This window comes from Dromiciops gliroides, chromosome 3, assembly GCF_019393635.1.
Source record: "Dromiciops gliroides isolate mDroGli1 chromosome 3, mDroGli1.pri, whole genome shotgun sequence".
Lineage (NCBI taxonomy): Eukaryota > Metazoa > Chordata > Mammalia > Microbiotheria > Microbiotheriidae > Dromiciops > Dromiciops gliroides.
This window is the reverse complement of record NC_057863.1, coordinates 366,532,830-366,545,071: the sequence shown is the minus strand read 5'-3', so window position 1 is coordinate 366,545,071 and position 12,242 is coordinate 366,532,830. Positions and strand designations below refer to the sequence as shown.

The 12,242-nt window shown below is 35.5% G+C and overlaps 1 protein-coding gene across 1 annotated transcript in view; it reads right to left on the bottom strand.

The window, feature by feature from the left end:
• The window catches only part of GTDC1 (glycosyltransferase like domain containing 1), a 387,632-nt gene that overhangs the window by 310,668 nt on the left and 64,722 nt on the right, over positions 1–12,242 (bottom strand). The window contains 1 exon segment of the mRNA XM_043992941.1: positions 7,540–7,646. The gene's annotated coding sequence lies outside the window, so the exon portion shown is untranslated.

Below are 12,242 nucleotides of genomic sequence, written 5' to 3'. Positions count from 1 at the left end.
TATGTGTATAGAGGGAAAGAAGAGAAGAGAGCCCAAGACAGAGCCTTCAGAAACATCCTTAACTATAAAGTGCAGTACAAAGAATGAAGAAGTAAAGGAGACTGAGAAGGAATAGTTGGACAGCCAGGAGGAGAACTTGGAGAGTGAAGAGTACTGCAAAAAATCCAGAGAGGAAGAGCTGTCCAAGAGTAAAAACATGGTTAACAGTGCCAAAGGCATCATAAGTAAAGATGGATGAGGACTGTGAAAAGACCATCATTTTTTTTAAATTAAAAGATTATTGGTTAAAAAAAGAAAGAAAAGAAAAATATTATTGGTAATTTTGTAGAAAGTAGTTTCAGTTGGGGTCAGAAGCCAGATTACAAAAGAATGAGAAGTGAGTGACCAAAGAGGAAGTAGAGGCACAGAGTAGATTGTTCTTTATAGGAATTTGGCTGAGAAAAGGAAAAGAGTAATAGGATGATACTTGAGGGGACGACAGAGTCTAGTGAAGGCTTTTTTCAAGGTTAGGGAAGACTTGAGCATGTTCAAAAGCAGTAGGGAAAGAACCAAGAAATGGGGAGAAGTTGAAAATTAAACAGACAGATGGAGAGACAGAGATAATAGAGAATAGTATCTATTAGAGAAATCAGGAGGGGATAAGATGAAAGGCGCATGAGAGGGGCTGGTCTTGGCAAAAAGGAGGGTTACCTCACTGTCAGAGATTAGAGGGAAAAAGAAGATAGGGAGAGATGATATCAAGGGGGGTTTGAAAAGAAGATGAGGGAGCCAACACTGAACGGCCTTAATTGTCTCAATACGATAAGAAGTGAGGTCCTCAGTACAGAGAAGAGAGAAGGAGAGCTATGAGAGGCTTGAGAAGAGAAAGGAAGGTTTGGAATGGCTTCTCTGGGCAGTGAGATAGGGAAGCGAAGAAATAAAAGAACTGCTATTCAGTAATGAGAGCTCAGCCTTCTATTCTAGTCTCCTATTTGAAGTTAAGCTCCCAAGCAAATATTCCTTTGGTATTCCAAGTGGTATTCCCTTGATGAGTTTAAGAGGTCTGCATAACTAGATTTGCTGTTTCCATTTAGGTTACAAACAGAAAAAGAAAGAAAAAATTAACCATTTAAGTGAGCTTTATAACCAGGGAAAGTAATTTCCAAAAGTATAACTCTCAAGGGATCAGGAAGGAAAAGAATAAATAAGGTACACAGCTAGAGAAGACAGAGGCATTGCCCTATAATAGTAAAAAAAAAGGCTTGAAGTTAGATTTAGAGACATGAACTGTAGACAAAGAGGTTGGATGTTTCATAATAGCTACATGACATATTTTCGAAAAATCAACGACACAGTAAAGAAGTTTTTCAACTGCTGGCAACATTGGGATATGGTCTTCAAAGTACAAATGTAAATTTTTACTTTATTCATTTTTAACATGGATCAATTAAGCATTTATCCACATAAAAGAATTATTCAAAATACAAAAAAGAAACTATAAGCATAATTGCTTCAGGTTCATTACATGCTTTTTACATGACAACATTTCTGGTCATCACATATCTTTTAAGATTCTTATACTTTTCCAAATGTTATTGTCTGGGAAAGTTTACTTCTCAGAAGTTAGGGGGCTCTGGTAAATCAAAATTTAATGCTAAGTTTAAAAAGCTCAGATGCTCAACTTAAAATCAAATGGATCTGAGACTAATAGGTGGGGTAAGGAGAGATGTATCACTATTTTTAAGCATGACAGGGGACATATTATTAGCCACCTCTCTATTATAAGAAAAAGAGTCAATCTGGTAATAATAGCCTGGCATTTTTAAATCCTTCAGCTATTTATTTAGGAGTCAAATTCATAAGTGAAGAAAAGAGATTCATAGACAACTGTCTATGCTTTCTGGAGGGTCTGATGTTCACCACAATTTATGCAAAGGAAACACAGGCTTGTCTAGTCTGACATGGCATGCAACTGCCCCTGTAAAAAGATAGCTAGAAATATCTCTAGGTTTCTTGATTGGAGCAGGAACTATGACTTGTATCTATTTAGTGGCCTTGTCTGTCACTGTTAAGTTATCTCTTTATCAACTGGTTTTCCAAGGAGACATTCCATCGATATAAATATTTTGTCTAATGCTAGAGAGACCTTAGAGTACAAAGTCATTCCTAGCGAACTGCCAGAGCCAAAACTCAAACTTGGGCATCTTCATTAACTCTATGCCATCTAATTTGGAAACTTTGCAAATAATCTGTTTGAGTAGAGCAAGGGGGCCTAGGAGTTAATTAATTTCCTATTTTTCTTCTAATCAGTGGGTATATGTAGTATATCTGGGATCATGAGCCCCTTTGCTGGAATAATTAATAGTCTTAGTTAATAAACAGTCTGACTCATTTTAAAGAGAGAATATAACTTAAGAATCCTTCCCAGGTGGGATATGGTTCATGGTTTCCTTAAGGACTTGACTTCAATTACAACTAAATCAGTAAGGAGGGTGGATCATTCTTACTGTCACTCTGGAAAATCTTGATTTCTCTACTGAAGAGCTAAATTGATGACCAAAGACCATCCCAGTGGATAATTATAATATGTCTAGTTTTGTCAAAATGCTCAGAGTCAACTCCTTCATAACAATACATCTAAAGCATATTCAATTCTAAAGGATAATCATAGGAATTTATCTAAGCCAACCAATTTCTCTCCAACTATATAGAATGAACTGCCAAATTCTGGTTTGGCTTGAGGATCTAATGTTTATTAAATTAAAGCATTAATAATTGGGCATGACATTCACATGAGTCAGAGAAGCTGGACTCAAGGTTGTTGCAGTGTGTGTGTTAAGAAGTTTGTTTTTTTTTTTAAAGAGTTTTAAATCTGTAATATTAACTATTCAACAGTATTCGAATGGGTTTGTGAGGGAACATATCTTTTTGATTCTTCTGTTTGTAGAACTCCTGTCCTTTCACAAGGGAGAGAACTGAACCAATTATTCAGATTCTGACTAAGCCTCTGAAAATAGAAGTCCATTATATAACACCTGTGACTTCAGAGCCCAGTCAGCAATGTTAATAATTACTTTGTAAGAACCTCCCTGAAAGCTTCCTGAAAATTCAATATCAAGTGCCTGGATCTTCTTACTGGTGGTTTAAAGGTATTCTAACATGACAAGATTCTTCCTCGAGTTCCAAAAATACTTACTCTTAAGGAAAAATTCTTGGATCTGATTTTTAAAACAATGAAGGCCTTCTCCTCTTCTGGACTGCCTCTTCTTTGTCTTTTCCTTCTAGATATTTGCCCTTGAAATCCTAAGGACATGGTTTTCTAATCAGCTATATAGTTTCTCAAATTGGTTTAGACATGCAGTCACTTCCTTAAACTCTAAGGATGAAAACTAAAGTTTACCTAAACCAAGTAACAAACCTTACTTAGATTTTTAAGTTTAACTTGAAAGAATGCCTTCAAGAAAAGAGATCAGCTTCTGCCCTAATTCAAATGTATCATAAAGTACCAGATCCAACTTGTCTATAAGATATCTCAAAAAGACAAATATTCATAAAAAGTAAAAAAGAGTAACATATGAGGAAATCCTAGATTCCCTCTCTATAGAGCAATTTGTTGAAAACTCAAGAGGAGTTAATGGAAACAAAGAAAAGTTCATCTGCTGAAGTGGGAGGGAAGAATAAAAAGACAAAAGTAATTGCCTAATTATAACATTACTGGAAGTTTGTGGCACTCTGACCCAAAGATACCACTGTTGCCACATACCATCAAGGACACAAAAACCAAAACAGCAAGATATTTGTATCAAGGCTTTGTGTGGTAGCAAGCACTGAAAAACAAGGTAGATGCCTGTTGATCAGGTATGGCTAAAAAATGAGATGTGTATGTGAAACAAAGAAATCGTATTACTGCAGCACAAGAAATGATGGATATGAGGAATTTAAGAGTGCTGAGAAAGTTTTATATGAACTAGTGTAGAGTGAAGTAAGTAGAACCCAGGGACCAACACACCCTATGACTACAACAAAGTTAATGGAAAGAACAAAATGAAACAAAACTAAATCTGTGTAATTATAATAACAAAGTTTGAATCTGAAGAGGAGATGAGAAAATGTACCATCTTCCATTCTTTGAAGAGGACTCTGGATAAGGAAGCACCAAACATACTTTCAGGCTTGGTGGATGTGTTGGCTAGTTTTACTAAACCTTTCTCCTTTCTCTCTTTAAAAAAAAAAAATCTGTTTTAGAAGATGGCTCTCCCTGGGTAGAATAGGGAAAGAAATACATTTCAAAATAAAAGTATATAACAAACAAAAGGTAGAAACAAAAATAAGATTTCTAAAAGAAAGTTTATGGCAATGTTAGAGAAAAGTATAGAATATAAAAAGCTTTAAGACAGGAATTGAAAGGTGGAACTTATAAAAATTCCTGCATCAATCAAGATTTCTTTCATAACCATGGTATGATTTCTTTTCATATGAGGCACTTGATAACTTGAATATGCAAACTAGAACCATCCTTCCATTTGGACAAGTCTCCTCCACCCCCCCAAAAACAAAAAACAAACCAAAACAAAACCTTTCCTCAACAACTAACTGGTTGATATTTGCTTTATTTTGGTTTAATATGATTGAATCAATTAATCAATAAAGAAGCATTTATTATGGCTCTGCTGTATGCTAAGCACTGTGCTGGCTGACCTCTTGACCGATACTAAAGCAAAGAGTCAAAATATAGGATGTCATGCATTGAGAGCAACAAGAAGCAGGTCAGATTAGCTGTAGCATAGAAAGTGCGATGGGGGATAATGAAAAAAGAGGCTGGAAGTAGACTGTGAAGGGATTAAAATGCCATAAAAATCTGTTTTATTCTAAAGACAAAGAACATTCAGTCCTTATATTCTATAACCACAACTACTAAATATTTTGAACAGTTATTTCAACTTGTATATGAGACAACTGACCTACCCTACTTAAAGATGCAGTAAAAACTATTTAACAAATGTCCACACTAACCCAAATGAAAGAAAGCAAATGGCCAAACCAAGCAAATAAAAGAATTAGAAGGAAGCTGAAAATCAGTGCACCAATTTTTTAATGTTCACACATTAAAACTCCATTCATGACTTACCCACTCATTCTATGGCTGTAATGATTAGGACACTAGCTGGGCTGAAGTTTACCTGTGCACTATTAACAAAAGGTTTGCTTAGAAAATTAATAGTATAAGCAGGATTAGAGGGAATGTTTAGCCTACTTAAGATAAACTATAGTTGAGTACTTAAGAAACTATTTTGGTTTAAGATTTGCATACAAAAATATGCTAATGATGAATTATCTATTCAGAAATGTAGGCCAGGCAGGACCCTGTATTACTGGATAATTGGTGCTACAGGACAGCCTTTGGGCAAAATTATGAAGTAAGCAAAGTTTGGGCTTTTTTTCCCCCTGTGCAAAAATTAGAGGCTTTCTGCACAATAGCTACCTTTTATTAGCAGGTGCCCTCATGCCTTTTCTCTTCTCCTCCCTTTCCTCCAATCAAACCTTACTCTCAGAGAAAGATTTAATAAACTCATCCACTACCATGTGCAGTAAATGCCTGATAAGACCAAATGGGTTACTTCTCTCAGGGGTATTTATATTTTAACAAAGAATTAGCCCTATAGCCAAAGGAATAAATCTCTAACTGTAAACATTCCAATATTCAAGAGGCAATTATTTGGTGGCTAGAAGGAGCTCTTTAAATCCTTGAAATTACATGACATAGTTTTTGACCCTACACGTGTGTTAAAAGTGTGTTTACTCTCTAGTCCCATTCACTGACTAGAAAAAAAAAAGTCCTTCTGTTGTTTGCTATAAAACTAATGGCGGCATAGTATTAAGAGAGTTTATTTAAAGGTAACAACTTGGAATTTTGGACTGAGAGCCAGCCTTGGGAGTCAGAAAGACCTGGGTTCAAGTCTTGTCTGACAGAAGTTGGCGGTGTGATCCTGGCTAAATCGCTTAATCTCAGTGTCCCAAAAAGTTCTCTAAATTATAAATTACAGAAATATCATCAGGCTAGATTCCTCACCAGCTGTTTCCTAAACAAATGATATCAAAGTTCCAATCCAAAAGATAAATTAAAAGTCAACCACAAAGTTTAATGTATTTTCAAAATTCAAGCAATCCACCTCCATACCTCAGGTATCTATTAAAACAGTTCCTCTGGTTTTGACCTATGATTTCACTGGTGTGAACATTCTCTTTGTGCAAACTTCTACTGATGCACACATTTGTGACTTACACTATTATGACTGCCCAGGGCACTAAGAAATAAAGTGACTTGCCCATTGTCATACAGTTATTGCATATCATAGTCAGACTCTGAACCCAGGTCATCCTGATTCTGAACACCAGCTTTCTAGCCACTATGCCATGCTATGGGGAAGTCACTTAAATATACTTTGTAGACAAATCATTTAACCTTTCTGTGCCTTAAGACTTAACAACTTTAATGTAGAAATATGTTTACTGTGATTGAACATATATAACCTGTATCAGATTGCTTGCTGTCTTTGGGGGGGGAAGGGAGGGAGAAAAATTGGGGACTAGAAATCTTATAAAAACAAATTTTGAAAACTATCTCTGCATGTAACTAGAAAATAATAAAATACTTTTAGATAAAAGACTTAACAACTTAGTTATAGACTACCTAGATACATAGGAAAAGGGAATCTCCATGTCAATGAAATCACTAATAATTTTCATGTAACTATGTTATATGATATCTCAATATAAAAAGCCTAATCTGGAAACTGAACTGAGAGATCCAGAAAGAATGACATCCTATATCACAGGAATAAATAGCCTATTTTTGAAAAATAATCTAAACAAAACTTCTCTAAAAACTATTTTGGAGATATAAAATTATACTTAAAAAGCAATATATATAGGCAGCAATACTTTAAGCAAACCTATCATTTTATTTATTCAAAGGGACAATAAATAAACCAATTAATATATTTTATAGTTTTCTTTATTTTAAAGTAAATATTAACATTAAATACTTGGAATGTGTTAAACAATAATTCCTATTTTCAAGAACATTCCCCACGTAGCTTAAAAAAAACCCCACAAACTTTATTACATCCTGTTGATTTACTATCCCAAAGTTTATGACCTCTAATACTAGTACTCTGACCTTACAGTAAACTTACAGATAGTTTATAGTCAGAAAAATGAGGTTTTACAGGTACAAGAGGGAATTTCTATTACAATGAAGGCCTTATAATAACACTGATCTGATAACTAATTTCCTAGTACCAAAATATCTAATTAAGATAGCTGGAAAAACAGCAAGGTGAACTGCACATATAAATTACTATATAATTATATAAATGTTGTGTCACATGATATTTAGCCTACTAGCTCCTAACATAGGATATTTTTATACATATTTGTTAATGGTAGATTAAAAACAATACATCGTTTTAGTTTTCCATTTATTTTCAATGTCATATAATAGTATTATACATTAGTAGAAGTAAAGATACAGATTTATCTACTACAGATAGTACTGACCCCCAATGAAGTAGCCAAGTTTGAGTATTCCAATTCTTTCTTCTTTAATGCTACAAAAAATCTTTACGATGCAATTTCTTGAGACTTTAAGTTGTAGAAACAAGAATCTGCTAATGAAAAATAAAGGTATTCTTGGTAAATATCTTCAAAAGTCAAATGGAACATTACAAATATTTCAATTTCACAAATAAATGACAGTGTGCAATTTTAATACCTTAAAAAAATAAGCTGACCCTGATGAAGGGGCTTCTTAAATAGGTATATACTTGTATCCCAATTAAAAAGCAAATGTTGATTTATAATTATATTTAACAAGTAAATTTAGAGGAGCAACAGTAAGGTTTTGAACCTCATCATTTGTAATCAGCAAAGGTTATCAGTTTTTACAAACCAATAAACATACCTCTGCTGGTCAATGACATTTTCATCCTGCTAAGTGGTGCTGAAAGCTAATGACCCAGACAGTTGTGAATAAGACCATCACTGCTTTATTAAGAATCCTGGTCCGAAAGGTTCACTAATACATGACTTATGAACCACCCCCCCACCCCCCCATTCCTAATTCCTATAATCACCAGCAGCATACCTGATCCAGTTCTCCCCTTTACCACACCCTCTCAAGTGGAGGTGAAAAGTATGGCATATGATCAGATCCCAACTGGGCTCAGAAAACAAAGGGAGGATAGGAGTGACTTTCACATTTTGGGCTCTGGAGGTTTCCTCTGGAACTTCACTAGCTGAAGTGAGTGGGAAACTAATAGCCCAGGTGGGAATGGAGCTGGTATGGATGAATGACCGCCAGTTTTTATTTGGTGACAGCAAAATTTCTTGAGAGACAATGGAATGCCTGCAACAGGAGAAGCTACATGAGGCTATGGAGACTTAACAAGGATGTCTTTGCTCCTCCTTTGCACCTTACAGTCTCTTAACTTTTTTTCAAAGCTTGATGCAAGTGTCATGTCTTACACGAGCCCTTTACTGATCACCAGAGCCATTTGTGCCTCCCCGCCCCCCACATCTACTTGTACATATTGTTTCTCTTAATAGACAATAACCTCCCTGAGGGCAAGGACAATTTTATTTTTGTTTCTGGATTCCTAGCATCTAGCACAGTACCTGGAACATAGCAGGAGTTTAATAAATGCTTGTTGATTGATAGAATTATTTGTGCCACCAGTAGCACTTACTCAGTCTCCTAGGTCCCCAGTGGATAAATCCTCTTGGAGGTATCTCTTGCCTTTTTTCTGACCTCATATCTAATCAGTTACTAAGGTCTGTCAATTAGATTGCCACACAAGCTTTCCGGATCTCTATTCCCACTGCTACAACCATAGGACAGAACCTGATTAATACCTAGCAAAGATATTACCAAAGTTTCTTAAAAGTCTTCACATTCCCAGTCTCTCCCTCTTCTAATCCACCCTTCTTGCCACTGCCAGTATAAATTTCCTCATGCACAAATCTGGTTGTGTTCTGATCAAAAAACCTCCAGTAAATTTCTATTGCCTTCAGGTCAAAGTTTAAACTTCTCACCAGAATGGCAACGCAGAAGGTATCTTTTCCACACACTTCATGTTACTATGCTCCACATATTCTATGCCCTAAGCAATGGGTACTTTTCTCTCTCTCCCTCCCAAAATGCCCCCCTCCAAAGTTATACTTTTATGCCACATTGTTCCCTATTCTGGAAATACCCTCCATCCCTCTTTTGAGCACTGAATTCCTATCCTTCCTTTAAAACCCAACTTGAATACCATTTCCTCTGTGAAACCTTCTGTAAGCTCTGAGGCTGATAAAGTTTCCTCTTGGGATGCCCATCAGTTGGGGAACGGATGGACAAGTTGTGGTATATGAATACAATGGAATACTATTGTTCTGTAAGAAACGATGAGCAGGAGGAGTTCAGAGAAACCTGGAGGGTCTTGTGTGGGCTGATGATGAGTGAGATGAGCAGAACCAGAAGAACATTGTACACAGTATCATCAACAATGTGTGTTGATCTACTGTGATGGACTATATTCTTCTCACCAATGCAATGGCACAGAAGAGTTCCAGGGAACTCATGATGGAAGAGGATCTCCAAATCCAGGGGGAAAAAAAAAAAAAAGAACCGTGAAGTATAGATGCTGAATGAACCATACTATTTCTTTTGTTTTTGGTACTGCTGTTGTTGTTTTTCTATTTTGAGGTTTTTCCTCATTGCTCTGATTTTTCTCTTATAACATGACTAATGCAGAAATATGTTTAAGGTTATTATATATATATATAAAACCTATATCAGATTACCTGCTGTCTAGGGGAGGGAGGAGGGAGGGGAGGGAGGAAGAAAAATATGAAATTGGCAAGCTTGTATGAACAAAAGTTGAGAACTACCTTTACATGTAACAGGAAAAAATAAATAAATAAAATTTTTAAAAAAGTTTCCTCTTAAGATTTCATACATCTGTTTTGAAATTCTCTAATAAATATTATATGGTATATAACAGTTACCTGAATTTTTGTCTTACCTGCTAAATCCTAACGACTTTTTCCATCTGGCAACCCTTCAAATTCTAAAAAGACAACCACTGTGTCCCACACTAAGTTATTCCTGCTCCAAGTTTCAGTTACTTCAGCTAACCTTCATATGATATGGAAGAATATGAGTTCCTTCACAGTGGGAAGGGTTATATTTTTGTCATTCTATTCCCCAGAACCTAACCCAAAGTTGGGCTCACAGTAGCAGTGAATGAGCTACAAGTTCCCTCATCTTCTTGGTCACTGTCTAACTCACCAATGTCTTTCCCAAAACATGGACTAACAGGATCACAGGTAATACTCTAACAAACTAATTAGTTTAGACAGAAACCTCATTCCAAAGACTGACTATCAATGGAGCCCAAGAACACAAGTTGTTTTGGTTACTATGTCAAACTGTTAATGAATATTGAGCATTAAGCCCACTTTTTTCTTTCCTTCATTTATATGTGAATTTTGTCTAGTTAGACAATTTATTTATTTTCTTTTTCATAAAGGATAAAACAGACTCCTCTCAAATCAACAATGAACCATCAATTAGTATTCTTTGGGTCAGGTCAATTCAACGAATTCCAAATCTACCTAACTATATTCTGACCTAGCTCTTATCTTTCCATCTTGTCATCAAGAATTTATGAGACTTTGGAAAATGTCTTGCTGAAATCCAAAATGGTAGTTCTATGGTATTCCTTTATCTAAAGGTCTTGTAAATTTGTCAAACAAAGAAATGAAGTTAGTCTAACTCTCAATGAGACTACGTTGGTTAGCACTGACAATTATTTCCCTTTCTAGGTACCCCTAAACTACCTCTTTAATAACATGTTCTAGAATTTTGCCCAGGATCAAAGTCAGGCTCATTTTCCTATAATTTCACCTTTTAGAAAACCAGCATAATACTTCTATGAAATCCTCGAGCATTCTCTATAATTTTTCAAAGACCACTAACATTAACTCAGCAATCAAATCTATGTCTTTGGTTCCCTGGGATGTAGTATGTTAATTTTAGTGGTGGTGGTAATAATATCAATAACTCCATTGATATAGTGCTTAAGGGTCGATAAGTCCTTTCCTCACAAAACCCCTGAGAGGTAAGTTGTGTATTACTGATTAAATAAATTCATGGATGAGGAAACAAGCTCAGAAGAGTTATCCATTGCCATACAATTAGTGTGAGAGCTGGAACCAAATATTAGATTCTTTCCACTAAATCTTACTGCTCCTTACTATTTATCCATGGCTAGGTACTCATGTTTCCATCTTTTCTCTACATATATTCTTAAAACTTAAAACAACCAATTAGTTGCTTATCAATACTTATCATCAGTTTTAATATAATTCTTTTTTTCCCCATTAGAAAGTTGATATTGGTATTATCATGGCAATGATTCCAACATAGCTAGCATTTATATAACACTTCAAGATTTGCAAATATTATGTCATCTTATCCTCACAACAACCTTGTGAGGCAGTTACTATTTTTAACCCCATTTTACAAATGAGAAAATTGAGGCAGACAGATGTTAAGTGACTTGCCATGGTCACACAGCTATTAAGTATCTGAGGCTGGATTTGAATTCAGGTTTTCTCGACTGCAGGGCTATCATTTTATCCACTGAACACCTGGTTGCCTCCTGATTCTCCCAGTGATGCTATATGGCCACAAACCATGGAACTCCACAGACACAGGACAATCAGAATTATGGGCAGTGGAAAGGCCAACACAAAGACATATGTTTGGGGCAGGTAGGCTGCAATATATTACCAATTATTACTGAACAAAAGAAGAGTCATGACATTCACTATTCAAAGACATGCATGCCTAGAAGGTGAGATGGCCCAATTTCAAAATGCTCATCCAAACAGATACAATGGCCCAGGTGTCACACAATAATAAAATGTCCAGAGAAAGCTTTGCAGAATCTTGGGTGGATTCTATAGGACAACTTATGAAAAGACATAAGCAAAAATAGTATATAGCAAGAAGACATATATGAATTGCAATCTGCATCTATCAAGTAAATAATGTATCCACATGAAACCACAAGATAAACATCCGTCAAAGTATTAAATTGGCTGAAGAGTGGCAAAATGTAAAGTGACAAAAACAAGGCTGTTTAAAAGAAAAAATCACCAAGGAATATTAAATCATACTTTGAAGATATTTAAGAACATAGAACAGAGTGGAA